Here is a 21,833-nt window from a genome sequence, read left to right as displayed (position 1 = left end):
ACGGGGACAAAATTGCTAAGAAAGGCTAGCCAGGACTTGTCAATTTTTAAAATGGGAAGGGAAAGAAAAGGCAAAGAACAAAACCAAACCAAAAAAGTGCTTCCCTTTTTTAAGCTTGGGGGACTGTGAATATAGCAGTGGCATTAATAGCGTTAGGAGAGTCAGAAGGATAAATATTTGGGAACTCAAAGATGTGAGAAGTTTTCGATTTACTAAATTTGAAGGGCCAGTGTAGCTGGAAGTGTCCAGTTGGCTAATGAAGGAATAGAAATAAAACTCAAGGGAAGACTTGGGAATCTGCACAAAGATGTCAGTGGGAACTCCAGGGACAGAGTATAGGGATTAATGAAGGAGTGGCTCAGGATAAAAGGTTCCAAAATACTCACATTTAGCACATAGGAGAGGGAAAACAGGCATCTTGAGAAGACAGACAGAATTCTGAAAGTATGTCCAGAAATTTGCATGTCAGAGAATCACATTTCAAGGAAAGACTGGTCAGCTGCGTCAGTGATGGAAAAACCTAAGGGAGATGACATGACGATGAACACAGCAGAACGGAATGAAAGCAGCTTGTGATTGCTGAAGGCAAATTTGGAGGAAGATCATTTGGTGACAATCCTCCAGGGATTGTGTCAATGACACCTTATATTTCATCTCCAGTTCAGCCTGAACAGATGGCACAAATGAGAATCTCTTCATATGAGGGTTTCATCTGGATTTATAGCCCAGTCAGTCCCATTTCCTTATTTGCCTCCAGAAGGGCTGGAAGCAAACCCCTGTCTGCATTCCCAGAGGAGGCAGAGTAAGGCTCATTAACAAGATGTTTGAGAGGGCTTTGCTTGCAGTTTTACGAAGAAACTTTATGAATTAGCAATGCAATATGTACTATAGTACACTCTCTTACCATTACAGATCCATGTTTGACGCTTTATATTGTAGCTATATTTTAAATGAAATATAACTGGTTTCTGAACTGTCAGATTTCAGCATCTTAAAGTAAGCTACTGAAAGTAAGATTGATAAAGTTATTTTCGTTTCAAATATTAAGAGATGGTTTCCTGTGAGTAATACGAATATGGCACTTTCTTAATTTCCAAACTTAGCAAATCCCAAACCAAACCTTTTAATGATAATAACTCTTATTAAACTACACTGTCTCATCTATGCCAGAGGTTTGAAATAAAGCCTGAAATAAACATTTATCTCATTTCTATAAAAATATTTCAAATTTGCTTTTTGATATATGGCACTCCTCCATATTTTATGCGTATGTCCTGAATTTTACTATTGCTATTTCAAATGCCTTACCACATTCTACTATACTGTATGATGTAGTGAAAATTTATTAAAAATAAGACTACAGTTTGATTAATTATATCTAGTCCAGCAGTTGTAATTATCCCTTTGAGTTAATCAGTGATTTCTTTTGTTATAACATCAGTATTCCTTTTACAGACTTTTTTTTAATGGATCAGTAAAAATCCTACATTTCATAGAGTTATATCTGGTTGTAAATATAGAACGCTACATTTAACTAACCCTAGCATTCTCATAACTAAAAGTCAGAACCCAAACCCAGCACAGGAATGTGGCTGGGCTCCCAGAATGATCTAGAACCAGGGCTTTGTCTGTATTCCTTTCTGCTTTTCTACTCCACAGTTTTTCTCTGAGGACTAACTTCCTCTGCTCCCCAGTCAACACATGAAACATGGAGATCAATAGTTCCCTGATTTATGTATTATAATTGAGCCATCTAGGAAGAGAGTAATCTCTCTCTCAGTTCTAATTTTAGAATTCTGACGCAAAAGACTGGCTATGTTTAAACAGCTGTTGTTCAGTCTTAGGTGAATCAACTGTGGCCAACAAGTGGGGTCCAGAGAGGAGACGGGGATTTTTGACCCAACCCAACCTATCAAGTGTGGACAGGAGCCACAGATATGTTGGACAAAATAGCTGCCCTCAATCTACAGCCATTGTGACCATGAAGGGTAAGTACCTAGAAAAGTGGTGTGGGCTACAAGAGGCTGTACTTACAAAGTGATGAGATAACCTGTTGATTCAGTCACTTAATCAGCTAATTTGCTTAGAAGAAAACTATAACCATAACTATCATTTGGGTCTGTTTAAATAATTTTATTTTAGAATATTTGTTTTTTGGGACACATGCAAATGTACTGTGGTTGATTTAAATGGGGGGGACTCTTGTGGAGAACTGGGTGAGCAGGGGGACACATTTTTAAAAACACAGGACAGCCAGTCTTATCCAGTCACTGATTGAGAAGGATGGGGAAGGATGTAAGTGGAAGTCTATTAGCACTGCCTCTTCTGCTTTGCTTTTTCATGCCTGGAAACCTGGCAGGACACCTAAGGTGCCTCAGTCACCTCTACAGACAGCAGAGAAGGAAAAGAGAAACTCCTTTGCCTGGACTTCCCGGTTGTATGAGAGGTAATCTCCTGACTGAATTTAAGCTACCCTGTAGTATTCTGGCATTCACAGCTGACACAACCAATGGATGTAGCTATTACAACATCGAGAAAGTATAAAATACTACAAGTCTGTACCTTGTAGTACCTGAAGGTTGCTAATTTCTACGATAAATCTTTTTGCCCTTTTGGGAGGTATAGAAAACTGAATAATGGCCCCTCAAAGATGTCCACATCCTATTCCCAGAACCTGTAAATATGGTATCTTGCCTGGTAAAAGAGATCATCCAGGTGTGATTACATTAAGGATCTTGAGATGGGGAGATTATCCTGGATTATTCGGGTGGGTCCACTGTGATCAGAAGAGTCCTTTTAAGCAGGAGGTGGGAGGACTGGAGTCAGAGAGATGCGCATATCAAAGCAGAGGTCAAAGAGGAAAGAAGGTGTGACATTGTTGGCTTTAAAGGTGGAGAAAGGTACCATGGGTCAAGAAATGTAGACAACCTCTGAAGACTGGAAAAGGCAAGAAAATAGATTCTCCCCTAACACCTTTAGAAGTGATGCAGCCCTGAGGACACATGTTAGACTTCTGACCTACAGAATTGTAAAATGATAAACGTTTATCGTTATATTACTTTGTTGGTGGCAATTTGTTACGGAAGTGGTAGTAAACTAACGTGGGGCTTTAATTAACAGCAGGATAAACACACTGGACACCTGCACGAGTTCCCAAAGATTCACTCAGCCCCTGTCGCCCATCAGATCCATTCAGGACACTGCAGGGGCAGCACGAGGCTGTGTCCTTTCACTAGATTGAAATTTTCCTCTCTGATCTAATAAGATTGACATTATAGACCTGGAGGCAAATCTGGCTTCTTTATATCCATAATTGGTTTTTGAACTCCGTTTCCTAGAGGTTTTTGTGACTAGGTTGTATCTACTGAGTGGAAATTTCACTCCTGTGACATTTAATATAGAACTCTCTGAATGCATGATTAATTTTTGCATACCAGATATTACCTCATTATCAGATTTACAGAAAGTAGCAATGTAATTATAAAGCAGCTATTTTCAGCACATTCTGCCAGGTTATTTCTCCGCCAAATCATTATGCCCTGAGAAACAACACGTGGCACTATTGAAAACAAGTTGAGCCTTGTGAGCAATCAGTTCAGATAATTGCATCTTTATTATTGACAGTTCCCTTAGGACTCTAGGGTCTCGCGAACTGCTCCACGCTGGGACTGCAATTCATTAAGGTTTCCATCCTGAGCCAATTTTAATTAAACTGTCCTCCTTTTCTCTTTAGCTCCCCATAGCTCATTTTTCTTAGCGGGTCTTAGTTGGGGTAGAAATCCAGCTGTTGAGTTAATCTGAGACCCCTCCTATCTGTCCTTTTGAGGAGTCCCTTCTCAGCTTATAAATTCAGCAGTTTAGCTGAACGAGCATAAAATGTACCTGCTTCCACAAAAAGAACACAAAAAGTAAAAAAGAAGAAGAAGATGAAAAAAAATGCCATTTAGCATCTCAGTTTGCATCTTTTAGAAAATAAAACAGGCACTTGGAGACATACAGAAGCTGATACCATGTTTGTGGCAATAATACTAGATGATGAATTTTAAAACCTGAATACAGATCAACTTTTAGTTCTCTTCGTTCTGAAATTAAACTGCCTGTGATTGATTTATATGATATGACATTTATGATAGACAGATTTCTGGAAGATTCAGTTTTTCCTCCCTTTTCCCATAGGATTCTCTTGACTGGCTATAATCATTCTTTATTTTATGCACAAAGCGAAATAGATTTGTTCGTTGCTTGTTTATTTTTACTGAGAAGCGATAACATATAATGCATCTCTTGTTAGTTGCCATTATCAGTTTTCAGAGTAATAACTTTGTTTTAGCAACACAGGTTCTCCTTCATTGTGGGTAAGAAAAAACAGTTTCTTTGTTCATCCAACAATCTAATAAATATTCATTGAGTGCCTTCTTTGTACAAAGCCCAATACAAGGCAATGCATAGAATATAAAATTGTTAAAAATAGGCTCGACTTTCAGGCAATTTACTGAGTTAGGTTATACATGTTAACTTTCTTCTCAGATTGCGCAGGGACTCCTCATTGCTACTGCATTCCTCATTACAATGTTTGGGAGAGATCTGAGAACAGGGAGTCTGAAGGAAAGGTGATTAGATAGGAGGCATTGTCTAGTCATGAGGTACTATGCAGACAAACAAGATGATCAATAAAGAGAAAAATGATGTTATAAAATACACGTAGAAAGAACTGAAAGAACTTCATAGCTGATTGATTATGAAGGTAAATATGTCGGGAAATATAAAATTTTTTTCTTTTCATTTTAAAAAATACTCATGACTATTTAACCAAATATTAAAACCTTGTCTTATGGGATTTAGGGAAAAAACATGAAGTATGTATGGAAACTCTAGTATAAAGTGTTGAGTAGAACAAATTACAAAATGGCTATGTAATGTGAAGTGGTACAATATTTTAAGTAAGCTGTGAAAAGTTAAGGGTATCTATTTCAATTCCTATGGCAACCAATAAAAATTAATACAAAGAGGTATAGCTCAAAAGTCAATAGGTAAATTCAAATGGGATTCCAAAAATTATTCAAATAAGCTAAAGGAAAACAGAAGGACATACAGATAGCCAAAAATAAAATGGTAGACCCAATCCAACTGTGTCAATCATTTACATTACAAATATTAATTTGAGGCACATCATAAATACATATGTAAAACCTAACATCATAAAGCTTTTAGAAGAAAATTTAGGAGAATACAGATGGGCCACAGAATGCATTATCAATTAAATAAAATTGCTAAGTTACACTGCATCAAACACTGCTTATTAAAAGACACTATTAAGAAATGAATAGACAACCTATGTATTGAAGGAAAATATCTGCAAAACTGGCAGCTAAAGTTATATAAAAAGATTGTCTCAATAATAAGAAGATATACACCCCAATTTAAAAAACAGACAAAAGATTTGGATAGACAATTCATAAAACAAGATATACAAATGGTCAACAAAGACATGCAAACACTGTCCACATCATTATTCATCAGAGAAAGGCAAATTAAAGCCACAAGGAAACTTCATCATATGACCACCAGAATGGCAAAAATTTTAAAACCTGACAACACCAAATGATGATGAGGATGTGGAACACCTGGAACCTTTATACATTGATGGGAATGTAAATGTAAAATGTTAAAAGCGTACACTTATGATGAGCATTGAGTAGTGTATAGAATTATTGAATCTCTATATTGTGCACCTGAAACTAATACAACACTGTATGGTAATTCCAGGGAAATTAAAATTAAAAACTTAGTAAAAAAAAGAAAAACAAGATTGGATTATTTGCTCTACTGGATATCAAGACTTATTATAAAGCTCCATTAATTAAGGGAAAGAATGGACAAATATACCAATAAAACAGAACAGAAAAAGACCCTTGCATTTATGGACTCAATATTCGACAAAGTAGGCATTAAGAACAGAAAGTTCAATATTTTGAACAAAATTATTCTGGGCAAATTAGACATCCACTTGGAAACAAAATAGAATTTTAAGTCTCTGCCTCTCACGATACATAAAAATCAGTTCTAAGTAGATGGTTGATCTAAATATGACAGACAATACAGCCAAGTTTCTGAAGGAGAATATGCTCATGATCTAGGCTATTAAGTGGTAAATAAAAAACACTGTGCAGGAAAAAATGAAAAATCTGGATTAAAATTACTAACTTCCTTTCATTAAAGACTTCCAGAACATGAAAATAGGGGAAGATATTTGCAAAACATAGTAAGTAATAAAGGCGTTGTATCCAGATTATGATGAACTCTATCAAGCAATAAGAAGAGGCAACAACATAGAAAAATGAGCAACAGATTTAAATAGGTTTTCACTAAATAAAATATTCAAATGACCATAAACACACGATGACCTCGTCAGGCGTTAGGAGAATGCAATTATATCACATTGTGGTACCCCTACAAACCCATCAAAATGCTAACATTAAAAAGATTGATAATACCACGTGTTCACAAGGACATGGAACACTTACACGCTCCTGGTGAGTATAAGTTGATATAACCAACTTTGGAAGACTATTTGCCATTATCCACTACAGTTGAAAATATGTAAAAACCAATGACTCAGCACTTCTACTTTTAGGTACATACCCAATATAAATACATGCACACGTGTAGCTAGAGATGTAGAGAGTAAAGTTCACAGCAGCATTATTTGTAATAGGAGAAAATCAGAAACATCTCAAAGGTTCACCTCTAGTAGAATGGTAAAATACGTGATATATTCATGTAGTGAAATAGTCTCTAGCAATAATAAAGAGGTAACTACAGCTGTATGCAACAACATGAATGTCATAAATATAATGTTGAGCAAAGGAAGTTATATACAAAAAATCGCACACTGTAGGCATTTATATAGCTTTCAAAAACAGACCATTCCTGAGGTCATGCTCCCTTCCTGGAGGCAGCCTGTATCCAATGACTGGTCCATGCTGGACGCCAAAGGACCCTCCCAACTCCAGAGCTCACCACTGAATGAAGTGAGGCTTTGGCTGTGATTGTCACCCAACTTCTCCTTCTACCTCAGGGTTTCTCAAACGCAGCATTACTGACTTTTTGAGTTGGCTAATTGTTTGTTAGAGAGGCTACCCTGTGCATTATAGGATATTTACTATCATCCTTGACTTCTACCCACTAGATGCCAGTATATTTCCACATGTTGCTAAATATATCCTGGGGTGCAAAATCTTCCCCAGTTGAGACCCATGGTGCAATCCTGGCTCCTTCAACCTCCATGGATGTTGATCCTGAGAGCATTCCCCACTAAACATTCTGCATGCATATCATTGAATCTCTGGCACACCCTGATGAGTTCTGTTCATTTAATAAACCATTTACACAGGTGTTTATTGGTAAATTATACCTGTACTATGTAATTATACATTATACGTTATAGAATATAATTATTAAACATAAACAAAAACAATTGAAGAGGAGATAAAATAAATGTAACTAGTAGTTCTAGCATTTTCCCTGCTCCCCAAAAGAATGTTCACTGGCACCTCCTAGAAAGCCTAAACCGTACAGTAGAGACCAGTGCCCTGGGAGGTGGGAGGGAACAGCAAAAGAAATGTAGGTAGAGGGATTAGTCTTAGTAACACACTGAGGCAGGGAAAAAAAGAGAGAATAGTTACAATAAAAACTTGCCAGGTTGGAAGGCAACCGATACACAAAAAAGTGCTCAACATCACTCATCATCAGGGAAATGCAAATCAAAACACAATGACACAGCACCTTGTATCTGTTAGAATAGCTATTCTCAAAAAGACAAGAAATAGTAAGTACTGGCAAGGATGTGAAGAAAAGAAACCTTTGTGCACTGTTGGTAGGAATGTAAATTGGTACAGTTACTATAGAAAATACGGAGGTTCCTCAAAAATTTAAAAATAGAACCACCATATGTCCCCCAATTCCACTTCTGCGAATTTATCTGCAGACAATGCAAACACTGATTCAAAAAGACACATGTGCCCCTAAGTTCACTGCAGCGTTTATATACCACAGCCAAGATATGGAAATAACCTATGTCCATCAATGAATGGATAAAGAAAGCATGATATATATGTGTGTGCATGTATACAATGAAATATTGTTCAACCACTAAAAAGAAGGAAATCTTGCCATTTGCAACAACATGAACAGACCTTGAGGGCATTATGCTAAGTGAAATAAGTCAGAGAGAGAAAGACAAATTCCATATGCTTTTACTTTTATGGGGAACCAAAAAGCAAAGCAAAACAAAACAAAAAACCTGAGCTCACAGATATAGAGAACGGATTAGTAGTTATTGCCAGAGGTGGGGTGGAGCGGGCAAAATGAGTGAAGAAAGCCAAAAGGTACAAACTTCAAGTTATAAAATAAGTAAGTCCTGCGGATGTAACATACAGTATGGAAACTATAGTTCATAACAATGTATTGCATAATTGGAAGTTGCTAAGAGAGTACATCTTAAAAGTTCTCATCACAAGAAAAAAAGTTTTGTAGCTGTGTGATAACGGTTGTTAACTAGTCTTATTGTGGTGATCATTTTGCAATATAAACAAGTGTCAAATCGTTATGTTGTACACACGAAACTCATATAAAGTTATATGCCAATTATACCTCCATTAAAAAATGAAAACTTTGGGGAATGATAACGGTGATAGGTAGCAAGATAGAAAAAGTAGTCAGTGTATATCCAGATGGCATTGATCGCTTGAGCAGGTATCAGATAAAAGGGATTTGTGGCTAAACATTCTTGATTATGCCTACAAGCTACCCACTAAAATTCTTATAAAAAAATGCAATGAAAGTTTAAAAGCTAGCTAGAGTAGTAAAAGATGAAATCATTAATTAAAGGTCAGAGGGAATTTCTTTTAATTGTATCATTGTTGGATTCTTGAACTTCACAACATAATCTCTTACCTCTAAACTGAAATTAGTTCATCACATACTTTTAAGTGCATATTAATATAGCATTGTAGTATTAGAAGTAAAGAGACATTATTAGAAATTCACACAGCAACAAGTAACGTGGTGAGAAACTTCATCCCATCATCAGTCCATTTTAGATGGAGTAGTAAAAACAAATAATAGAGGTTTTGAATAATCTAAGCAATAATACTGAACACGTGTTCTTTTTCCTCTGCATTTTCATTTAAGGCCCAAGTTTCTAACCGCTCCTGGAGCTTTTACTGAGTGAGCTCCACAGTGATGACCCATAAATTCTCAGGACCATGGCACCATGGGCTGAATTGTGCCACTCCACAAATATATGTTGAAGACCCAACCTCAGTTATCTCAGAAGTGATTGTATTCAATGGTAGAGCTTTTTAAAGAAGTAATTAAATTAAAATGAGGCCGTTACAGTGGGCCCTAATCCAATCTCACTGGTGTCCTTACAACAAGAAGAATTTAGGACACAAAGTGACAGGAGAGCACGCACACAGATGGCCAGTGGAGAAGCAGTAGTGGGGTGACCACCTGTAGGTCAAAGAGAGATTCTTCAGAAGAGATTGAAGCTATTGAAACTTTGATTTTGACTTCCAGCATCCAGAATTGGGATAAGTGTTTCTGTTGGTTAAGCCACTCAGTTTATGGTATTTTGTTATGGCAGTCCTGGCGAACTGCTGCCCCCCACCTTAGCATTCTTTTTTTTTTTTTTTAATTCCAATGTAATTAACATACAATGTTAATATTAGTTTCAGGTGTACAATATAATGACTCAACAATTCTATACATTACTCACTGCTCATCATGCTTCCTCTGTTTTTTATCACTGCATCCCTCAAATTCCACAGCAGATTTGTAAAATAGATAATATTATATCAGAAACAAAAAGAAAAGACAAAAAGAAAAACTTAAGAGTAACTTGATTTTTTTAAAAAAGATTTTATTAATTTATTTGAGAGAGAGCAAAAGCCAGGGGAGGGGGGAAGAGGCAGAGGGAGAAGCAGACTCCCCACTGAGCAAGGAGCCTGTTGTGGGGCTCAATCCCAGGACCCTGCGATCATGACCTGAGCCGAAGGCAGACGCCCAACCGACTGAGCCACCCAGGGGCCCCAAGAGTAACTTGATTTGAACTTTTTTTTTAGGTAGGCCAAAGTGGGGGAGGGGAACAAGATGATAAAATTAACTACTTACAACAAAACAGCCACCAAAAAACTAACATTTATTGTAAGAAAATTCTAAGCAAAACTAAGAGCCAAATAAAATAGGAAAATTATTTAACCTCTAAAGAAGTATTAAAAATCAACTTTATGCAGTAAAATGTAAACCTTAAATAAAATCGGTATCTTCCTAGAAAAATAGAACTTACCAAAATGAACTAAAAAAAAAAATCTTCTATGTATTATAACCATTGAATAAATTGGATTAACATTATACAATCTATCTACAAAGAATAAATCCGGGGAAATGGATTCACAGGTGAATTCCTAGCAAACATTCTAAAACCAGATCATTCTATTCATATAAAAGCCCTTCAAGAAAATTTTAAAAGAGGAAGCAAACATTCTCCCACTCAAATTAGTAGCAAAAGCCAAAAAACATGAGGCCAACTTATAGAAGAGATGCAAAGAACAAATAAACATATTTTAAAAGATCCAAATGCACTAGTAAGCTAAAATTCAAATTAAAACCATAATTAGATGCCATTTTTGTTTCTCAAATTTGCAGTTATTTTGTGGGTGTAGCATGTTGAAGACGGGTAAGAGAACAAATTGTTACAACTTTTATGGAAAACAACCAGAGAAATTTGGCAAAACGTATTAAAAGCGTTTTTAAAAATATTGTGTTTTAAATACAGTGATTTTTCTACTTATAGTAATGTATTTTCAGCAAATAATCAGAAAAGTGGGCAAATGGGTATGCTTATTATAATATGATTAAATAAGAGGAAAAATTGATTAAGATTATAATATTCCTATATGAGAGAATGATTAAATGTATCCTAGTGCATCCATTCAAAAGGGTGGTTTGCACCATACAAATATTACATTTTCTTTTTTCTTTTTAAATTTTATTTATTTATTTGTCAGAGAGAGGGAGAGAGAGAGAGAGCATGCACAAGCAGGGGGAGTGGCAGGCAGAGAGAGAAGCAGGCTCTCTGCTGAGCAAGGAGCTGGAGTCCAGGACTCCATCTAGGACCTTGGGATCATGACTCGAGCAGATGCTTAACTGACTGAGCTACCCAGGTATCCCTAAATATTACATTTTCAAAGGATATTTGGTGAAATAGAAAAAAACATAATGGTACAATAACAGATAAACACAGCAGAATATGAAACTAGAGCTGAAATGTAATCCCCATTTTGTATGAAAAATACTGAAGAGAAAGACATTAATGACATCAAAACCTTTATGGAGGTTATTTTTATGTTCCAAGAACATACAATATTTACTTTTTAAAATTCCTCTGTGGTTCCCAAGGTTTCTGCAAGTATATATATCACTTTCACAATCAGAAGAAAAGCAAATATTTTTTAAGGTGTCAGGTGCACTTACCTATAGTGTGAAAGTTCTAATTAGAGTAGGGGTGGGGCAGGAATAATAGAAAAAGTTAGACTTAACCACTGAAGGAACACTGCAGGAGAATTAACGAGAATCTGTAGAAAGCACAAAATATTTGTAGGTAGATAGACATAGATTGTAATCTTGGTTCAGCCACTCATTAAATATGTCTTCCTTTGAAGCTGCCTTACCTATAGGCTAAAAAGTCTTCTTTGCAGGGCTCTTGTCTTAAATAGATGAGCTTATGTATTTGGTATGCCTAGCATAATATCTAATATAGTTTATGTTTTCCATAAAACTTAGATCCTGTTCCCTTACTACTACCTGAATCTTATCTTTGATCTCTTAGTTTTGATCTTTTTGCCTAAGATCAAATTGATATTACCAATATTTCTACTATGACCAATTAAAACTTACTTCCATATGGCCCTATCCTTGTAAAGTAAATTTAAAAATGATATTTGGCACAGCTAAATACAAAAATACATCTCCTTCAGGCATAATTAATTGAGAGGAAATAATTCATCCAAAGAGGACTAAAAAATATATTAACTGAGTTGACAATTATTTGACTGATCTTACTAATCATTTCAAAGTCAAACCAGTTTTACAAGGAGACAAAGTGAGTCAATTTATTAATTAGATAATATCCTAATTATCCATCTTGTTGTCCATCAGTAATTTTTAAAAGCACCAAATAATTCCGTATTGCTGTGAAAGACAAAATAAGAACATTTTTTGTTGAATTATTTCATAAACTGTTCTTACTCTTATTTTATTTAAGATTAGGTAGAGTTTCACAGAAGTATTGATAGAATCAATAAATAGTGATAAGTAATCAGTATTTGCTGTTGATAATTTTTTGTATTAGTTTTACGGAGTTAATTATAAAGAACATGAGGGAACATGAGGCACCATGTTTCTAAAATATCTGGCTTGTTTAAATATACACAAAACAGTATTATACATTTATACATAAATATTTTAGATTAAGACAACTGTTTGTATAATGACTTTGACCAGCCTATATTTTTACAATTTTAAGCAAACATGCTTTGTCGTGAAACCTTGAATTAACCAAGAAAACATCTCAGTGTGCAGAAAATGAATTTTGGTTTTGGGGGCATAATGTTCTGTTTCTATCACAAAGCTGAAGAACTGAGCAGTGATGTTTGCCTGACTGTTCCTTTCAGCTGAATGGAATGGAAAATTACACAAAAATTAAACAAAGAAACTGCCTTGACTTTCTCAATTGCTTGAAAGTGGAAGTGTTTATTCAAGCATTTACATGGTGGCCTTGGCCCACAGTGTCCTTGATTAACATAAACTGTTCTCCAGAGGTGTAAGAGAAGCAGCTGGAAGCATTTAGGTTTTTCACTTTGTCCCTGCTAAACTCCATCTGGTCTGGGTTCTTGCACCCAACAGGTCTTGTGGTTTCCACCCTTGTCTTTTTGTGATCCAACCATTTTTTCAAATATGAATCAATTTTTTTCACTTCCTTACCTAAAATCTTCTAATGGCTGCCTGTTGCACTTAGAGTAAAATCAGAACCCCTAACCACTGCCTACATGGGCCTACAAGCTCTGGCCTCTGACTGCATCTTACAATCCTCCCTGTTTCTACACTAGGCTCACCCATACTTTCCTTTTTACTGTTGCTCAAACACATCAAATTCATTCCCACCTCAGGACACTTGCTCCTGCTGTTCCCTTCACCTGGAATGCCTTGCCCTGAGACTTACATATTACTGTTTTGCTGTTGTTGTTACTGTTTTTCACTCAGGTCTCAGGTCAAATACCATCTCCTCAGAGAGATGTTCTAAAACCTCCCAATCCTGAGTGGAACAGCCTTGCTGCCTAGTTACCTTCCCCTAGGTCCGTGCTATTTTTCTCCACTATTTTTGTCACTAGCTGAATTAGTTTATTCACTTATTTATTTTCTTATTTATGGTCTTTCTACTCCTAACTAAAATTTCACCTTCATAAAAGCAACTATCTTGTGGATCATAGGATAGTGATGAGCACACATTACTCAGTCCATAGATACTTGTGACCTGAACAAATAAATTCAGCTGTGCAAATCATCAATTGGGATTTTTTTTAGATGCAAGCTACAGAAACTAACTCTAGCCAATTTAGGCAGAAAGGCATTCACTGGAAGGCTATCACATGGATCTCAGAAGAGCCAGGATAGCTGGAGAAATAGGCTTAGAAGATAGGCAGGAAGCACACAGTTGGAGAGCCAGAATCACAATCAAAATGACACCTAGAACCTGACCAGAACAATGCCACCCTTGGCCCCGCTAGTCACGGGCACCGGACATTCTACTACGGTTGTTCTGTCACTGTTACTGGACTCTGGTTGCTGCTGCTGTAACCCTCAGACGGAACCCTCCTGCCTGTGCTTCTTTACTTCTTTTCCACGCTTGATTTCCTTGCAGTAACAATCTCAGCCACCTGTCTACTACCATAGTTGAAGGTAAATTATGAAGAAAATAGTTTTTAGCCTTTGGGAACTTTGTAGCAGAAGGTGGGTCTCATCACCATAAAATCAAAAAAATGTGAGAAGCAAATCATTGCTTTTTGTATGTTACGATTAGCGGTAAGCCAGAAGTACACTGATCTTGCTATGCCCGTAGTAGGTCTTTCAATTGATTCAATAATCATATATTGAATGTCTTCTATTTTCTCTTTCGATAAATGGTTATTGAGTCAATGAAAGATTAGGGAAAGGTGATGACAATCTCAAGACTGGTTATAATTAACCCCATAAAATATAAAAAACCAGGCAAAAGCCTAATGATCTCAAGGTATCTATAGATAGTTTTAAAACACTGATGAAAGAACATACCCCCACTAAAAGGCCAAGGGTTCATAATCATGAGATCTCCCTTTGTGAAAACTCATCAGAGCAGAGACAGAAGATTTGGACTCTAGATCCAGAAATTGTTTACCTTCACTGAGTGATTGTGGGCAGGTCTCTAAGCCTTGCTTCTTTACCTGTAAAATGAGAATATTAATAAAATTATAGCCTTCTATTACTGCCTCACCAGGGTTTTCCTGAGGATCATATAGGACAATACACAGTATACCTCAAAGAATAAAAGATAGGCAAAATACATGTAAAGTATCATGTTTTATAAATAACAAGATCTATTGCAATTGGGGGCCATATTATCCTAATCACAAGAGCCACCATTTATTTATCCTTTGCTAGGTATTCCAAACATTCACGGCCCCTCATTCTCTCAGTCTGTCTTCCCTGCCAACCTGCTCGAGTACGAGTATCTTTCTTAGGTCTGTACCAGATCTGCTACACCCTCTCAAGGTCCCCCTCCTTCCTTCTTAGCCTCACGCTTCCTATGGGGAAATCTTAGCTAAACTAGACACACTCTTGGTCTCCCTCTCTAGGGAGGGATTTGATTGATGAGTTTGGGGGTAAGAAAGTGATCCTCTTTAAGACTCTTAAGTACTAATAAGTCATTTGTGCCCTATATATCATGTTGGCCATTTTGTCCTATATTTGACAATATCTCTGGAGAAATAAAATTCTCATTATGATGTTTAATATCTATACGTATGATTTTATTTATTGCAAAATCTTAGATCTTAGAGACTTGATTTGTTCATGCTATGGCTGGCTACATCACAAATGGAATATTTTATATACATTAATTCTAGACAAATTTACTCAGAGTATTTTAGCAGCTCTACCTTTATTCATAATCAAAGGAATAAAGACTTTCTGCTTGTGAACACTTTAAAATGTGCATTAATTTTAACTTGCTAACATGGTAAAACACGGGAAATGTGATATCTAAAGAATGAAAACACAAGTCATGGTGCTTACAACACAAGAGAAGCACAGCGGGCAGATTTTTTTTTTTTTTTTTTAAGGCTCAGCTCAACAGGGAATAGAAAAAAGAAAACACAAATGTCTCTGCCCTGCTCAGGGAAGCCTTGCCTTTGTGTGCTATTTCCCGGCAGATGAAAAGGCAAAGAGAAACTCCAGCCCGCATAGCACCCCTGGGATTTGAAAGAACAAAAGAAAAGCAAACACTCCCCTGCTTCCAAGAATGACAGGCAAGAATAGTCTGTCTTTTCTTTTTGTTTCTTCTTCTCCCTTATTATTATACAAAAAAAAAGAGTGATAAAGCAGAAATCCTTTTTAAAATTATTTCTGTTTTGGAGTCAGAGTCCAGCATTTTTTGGAAAACTACAGCAGAGCTTATTTTGTTCCCCTCCTTTGAATATTCGATTGTTAATTCCCAAGCAGATTTTGATTCTTTCGTGATGCACTCGAAAGTTAAAACCTCCTCCTTCTTCAGGTTATCTGTATTATTAACTGAGTACCCTCAGTTAATGCTGATTGCAAATGACTTCCTTATAGGACCTAAAACCTCTCAAAGCCTTATTCCTAGGACTTGAACTCATCTTACGTGTCCACGCCAGTGATGTGACCTGACAGTGAGATGCCGTTAGGACAGATTCAAAGCTTAGTAAGAATATTATCATGCCACAGTTCTGAGCTCAGGTATCGTGTCAGACTCTTGGACCCATCAGTGGCAGGTGGTCTGAGACATGCCAATGGATGGCTAACGTTATGCTGAAGGGCTCAGTCCCAATCCACACTGAGACAGGAGCTTCCCTGCCCACTTCTGTCTCCTGAACCTTGCTCTAAATAGCGGGACATGTGTGGGAGCCACATTCTTGTTCAATCCAAAAGACACCACCACCAAAATAATATCTGGCTACCGCATTTAGTATCCGCATCCTCTAAATCCTGGCATGTTAAGACAGGTCCCCCTCTGTGAAATCCTTTATTTATGTTTCTTCCTGACAGTAGGAATCAGACATGGAGATGAATCATCTAAAGAGAGCAGGATCTTCTTTGGAAGTTCTGTCAATTAAATCCACAAATGCCTTTGACTTAAGAGCGACCATACAGCCTGAACTGGATGCTCTTGATCCCTCCTGTCCTATTCTTACGGGTTTGGTCTTAACCCTCTGGTTATTCCTTTTTAGAATCTCTCTGGGCTCCTTTTCCTCTTTCCCCTATCATGGGTATTGGCCGGTCTTCCATCCTTGACTCAGCCATTAACGCACTATACTATGAATCACAAACCTAAGTGCTTACAGAGATCTGAAGGTAACATAAGTAACTGAAGCATGCTGTACGCGACAAAAATATGTGGTTCTCCTACTCTTCGATACAGTAAAGAACTGCCTTTTCTCTTATAAGGAAATAACAACGGAAAGAACAGAAGTACGACCTTAAATGGCAGCTGATATTCCGAGTCAGGGAGATACCGTGTAGGAGGCTTGAGTCTGAGGGGTAGGAGGAGGCAGCCACCTCTCAGCTAGTCAACGTCTGGCATTAGGTAGTATGACTACTAGAGAAGATTTTCCATTTCTCAAAAGAATTTGGAAATCTAGATTCTTTCATCTAAACTTTTATATGAAATCTCCAATATTTAAATTTTTCTCAAGCATAACTTATCTGTACGCCTGAAATGAGTATGCTGGCCAAAGAGAATGCATCTCCATGCCAAATACAGTCAGTGGGTCACCAGCTGGCAGCGTCATCACAGATTACTAAAGGCAGTGGTTTTCGAACTGCATAGCGCAACCCATTATTGGATCAGGTAATCAAACCTAATGGATTGCAAGTAGCATTTTTAAATGAAATAGAATTGCATAGAAGAAAACAATTAAAGATGATAAAACATATCACATTTAATAACAATGGGTATTATCACAGGAGACACACATACATATGCATCTGTGTTTGTGTGTATGGTGGGTCACTATTAAAAAATTTTATGACTGTAGTCCAAAGGTTTGAAGGTCACAGCCCAGGTGATATTACTCCATTCCTCCTTCTATTACAACTTAAGTGCTGAAATGATTGTGAAATGTGCATCTGGATGCTGGATTTTTCTCTTTAACTTCCGCCGCTTATTTTTTTTTTAAGATTTTATTTATTTATTTGAGAGAATGAGAGAGAGCACACAAGCAGGGGGAGCGGCAGAGGGAGAAACAGACTCCCCGCTGAGCAGGGAGCCCGACACGGGCTCCATCCCAGGACCCTGGGATCATGACCTGAGCTGAAGGCAGATGCTTAAAGGACTGAGCCACTCAGGCATCCTTTCAGCCACTTATTTTTAATTATCTGCTGGATAATTATCACTGGGATAATCCACAGGTCCCACAAATGTGGTATAACAGAACGATGAAAATAATGCGCCTTATAGTCAAATGGATCTCAGCTTCAATCTTAGGATTTCTTGGCCTGTTTTCTCATCTTTAAAATCAGGACAATTGAACGATCTGCATAGGGTTTGTTGTAGGAATTTGTCCTCAGAACAGTGCCTGCACATACAAAATAAACAACCATGGCTTGAGCACCAAGCATATTCCAGACATTGTCCTAGACACTAGAGATTGATGTGAAACCTTCGCTCTTCCATAATTAGACAGTGCTGCTTTTCAGTAGTTGAAGAAAGGAAGTTAAAATTGACTAAACATCTCCTCAATGTTTTACTGGATACATACAGTAATCCTTTTATAATGTAATCTAAAAATACCCTTTTCAAATAGTCTGTGAAGTGTAGTAATTAACGACCACAAGGATGCCCTTCTTCTCCCTGCCGAATGTCAGGGGGTGTCCTTTCCTCCTGAGTGTCATGAGCCTCTTCTACCCTAATTTTGCTCTGCTAAGGAACGCGGGGTGTGGAATAAGATGATGCCTGTCTTAGTCCATTAGGGCCGCTATAACAAAGCACCACAGGCTAGGTGGCTTAAGAACAACAGAAATTTGGGGTGCCTGGGTGGCACAGCGGTTAAGCGTCTGCCTTGGGCTCAGGGCGTGATCCCGGCGTTATGGGATCAAGCCCCACATCAGGCTCTTCTGCTATGAGCCTGCTTCTTCCTCTCCCACTCCCCCTGCTTGTGTTCCCTCTCTCGCTGGCTGTCTCTATCCCTGTCAAATAAATAAATAAAATCTTAAAAAAAAAAAAAAAAGAACAACAGAAATTTATTTCTCGGAATATCTGAGTGGCTCAGTTGGTTAAACGCCTGCCTTCTGCCCAGATCATGGTTCCAGGGTGCTGGGATTGGGGCTGGCATCAGGCTCCCTGCTCAGTGGAGCCTGCTTCTCCCTCTGCCGCTCCCCCTGCTTGTGTGCTCTCTCTCTCTCTCTCTGATAAATAAATAAATAAATAAATAAATAAATTAATATCTTTAAAAAAAAGAAGAAATTTATTTCTCACAGTTCTGGAGACTGGCAAGTCCAAGATCAAGGTGCCATTAAATTCCGTGTCTGGTGAGAGCCTGCTTCCTGGTTGATCTTCTGGCTGTGTCCTTGCACGACAGAAGGGGCAACGCAGCTCTCCGATGTTTCTTTCTTAAGGACATTATCCTATTCATAAGGGCTTTTCTTTCATAACCTAATTACCTCCTAAAGGCCCTACCTCCTAATACCATCACACTGGGTATTAGGTTTCAACACATGATTTTGGGGTAGGGGGAAGACACAGATATTCAGTCCAAAGCAATATCCTTTCCCTTTCCGAAGCTTGCTGACAGTGAACACACACACAATCTGTGGTTATCTCCTGATTGAACTTCCTGTCTCCAGATCCATTCCCTTTTAAAACATCCATCACACCGAAACCAGGGTCTCCTTATAAAATAGATTCTGGTCACAACCCTTCACTTTCTAACCTTTTAATATCCTGCACTGTCACCTGTAGGAGGGCCGAGCTCCTAGTGGGACTTACCAGGCCCTGCATGATTGTATCCTCACCTCTTAAGCATCATCTGGTCTCAAATTCTGTCTTGTCAATTAGGACAACTTGTAGCTTCCAATACATTTAGCACTCTCTGTCAGTTGATATTGCCAGGAAGCCAAGCCTGTGATTGCAGTTGTCATGGTTATAGATTAGCTTCTGCCCCTCCAGGCATCGCTTCCACCTTCCAGACAGAAAGTGGAGAGGGTTGAAAAATTCTGCCCAGCACTTGAACTGTGTCACGTAGATATCCTTAACTGAGACCGGGATAAATGTACTTTCATTTCCTTATTTCTAGTAGTGGAAGAAGAGAAGAGATTGGAATTGGGTGCTGAGCGGAAACACAATTGGAATGTTTGGAGCTGATTCATCCCTAATGAATCCTTAATTCTTGAAGGTGTTTGTTCCTGTACCTAATACACCTAGGAGGCCTGAGCCGTTCTGGTTCCTGTTATTTCTTTAGCCTGTCTCTTAAAGTTTCTCTTTTCCTTCTCTGAGCTATGCTTTCTTTCCAATAAATTCAGTAAGAGTTAATTTTCACTGCTTGCTACTGACAAACTCTGACGGACACCATTTAATAAATGATTCCAGGTGTTTAGAGGTCCAGGCAGTATCAAGCTTATCAATATTACTCTTTTTATAGTTTAGAATCTACTGAGCACTTAGCCCTGTCCATGGGATATCTCAGTGACATTTTAGGATCAAAAATTTTAAAGAATATTTGGCAGTTGTTAAAGTATCCAAAATAAATTTATTGGAAATGTCAATATTCATTCAATGGAACATTCCGGTAAAATATTAAAATTCATTCAATTAAAAACATTCCGGTTTTTTCATTCCTGAGATCCACTCTTATTTGTGCATATTAGCTAGTGACTAGAACTGGTTAAAAGATGGTGCAATTGGGTTACTAGCCTTTGTTAAATGAAACTCATCATTATTTAAATACTGTAATTTCATTAATCAACTGCTATTAACCTTAAGATCCTCTTGATGATTTCTTCAACAAATCCACAAGAAAAGTACTAGGAAAAGGAAAAAAGGTTCTATGACCTAAAATGCTTCAGAATATAAAATGGGACAGAAGAAAAATAGTAGAATAGCATAGACTCTCAGTAAAAACTGCATTTGCAAAAATGGTGATAACAGAAGATATCATAATGAGAATGATGCCTGTAATAATACTGCTAACACTACTTTAGATAAGTAAGGCCTGTTAAAGACGAATTTTAGAATCATAGAATCTGCTGTCTTGTTCTAGAGATGAGAAAAGTGAGAGCCAGCAAGGTAACCGACATGGACACAGTCTCTCAGCTAGTTAGCAGCACCAGAGAGCAAATCAAACTGGGAACAGATAGTGAATTTGGGGTAAAAAGTAAGAAGCTCTACATCTAAACAATAAGATTATTGAAAAGCATCCTCTTCCTCAGACTGAGCCCAATCTGCAAAAATCTTTATCATTTATTAAGTGATTTGAATAAGAACTGAGTAACAAATTATTTCAGGTGCAAATTATTTAATAATGAACGTATCTTTTGTGCGTATGTGTGTGCACATCTAACCATAAGATTATTTATGATTGGGGTAGAATATTTTCAATTAAAAACTAAAATTGAAAATTGGGCATATGACAGATTAAAACGTTCCTATGGTGGCTATAAACAAAACCAGTAAACTCTAATCAGGTTAAAAGCATATGAAAGAAAATGTAGCATTTTTGTCTAATCGAAGTTTGTTTACAAGAAACCCTCTAGCTAGTCATACCTTTTCTCCTCGAATTTAGAATGTAATTAATCACACACCATAAACCTGAAAAGAAAAACTGCAAGTACAGTAAAAAGACAACTTGTCTAGAATTTTGAAAATAAAGAAAAGTCTTACACAAGAATTGAGCAGAATAATTAGCTGTTGTCAGTAAACATGAAACATATGCAAATACTTTACGGGAGGAACATTTCAAGGCAAACTGTAGTCAGTTATGATTTTTTTTAATACCTCAAGCTCAACAACCAGCGCAGATAGCACAAAATTAAATAATAGTGATTCATTTATATCTCTTAATGTTATTAGTGTGATTGAGGGAAGGGAGGTGACATGAAATGATGGGATATCTATGTGCTATTTAAGTCATAGGTGTAATTTAGGCACAATTATTTTCATGTTGGTTTTGTGAAAGACTTATGGGTACATTGTAAGCAGTCATGTTCCAGAAAATGCAAATAAGGTAATAAGAAAGAAATAATAAATATAAAATGCTTCTTTAGTAAGTCACAGACATTTTTCTTCCAGCCGGGAAAAATACTCTAATTGAATCTCACCCTGTTAGATATTATTTTGTCCAGAGTCATAGGTGTTCACAGGGAATAATATTAGGAATTGTATCAGTTGGGGCTATTAGTTGTAAGCAACACAATTTACTGCAGGTAGAGTAGATAGAAAATGAATCTGTTGAGAGCTAATACATTCTATCTAATAAATATTGAATTTATTACATATCTCAGAG

General features: G+C 37.2%; 1 long non-coding RNA gene across 1 annotated transcript in view; it reads left to right on the top strand.

Annotated features, from left to right (window-relative positions):
- The first annotated feature begins 1,866 nt into the window (after window positions 1-1,866).
- The window catches only part of LOC125282606 (uncharacterized), a 65,751-nt gene continuing 45,784 nt past the window's right edge, over window positions 1,867-21,833 (top strand). The window contains exons 1-2 of the long non-coding RNA XR_007189689.2: window positions 1,867-1,988; window positions 2,360-2,446. This is a non-coding gene — a long non-coding RNA (uncharacterized LOC125282606). The remainder of the gene's footprint in view (window positions 1,989-2,359; window positions 2,447-21,833) is intronic.

Source organism: Ursus arctos, unplaced genomic scaffold, assembly GCF_023065955.2.
Source record: "Ursus arctos isolate Adak ecotype North America unplaced genomic scaffold, UrsArc2.0 scaffold_21, whole genome shotgun sequence".
Lineage (NCBI taxonomy): Eukaryota > Metazoa > Chordata > Mammalia > Carnivora > Ursidae > Ursus > Ursus arctos.
This window is presented reverse-complemented; position numbering and strand designations above follow the sequence as displayed.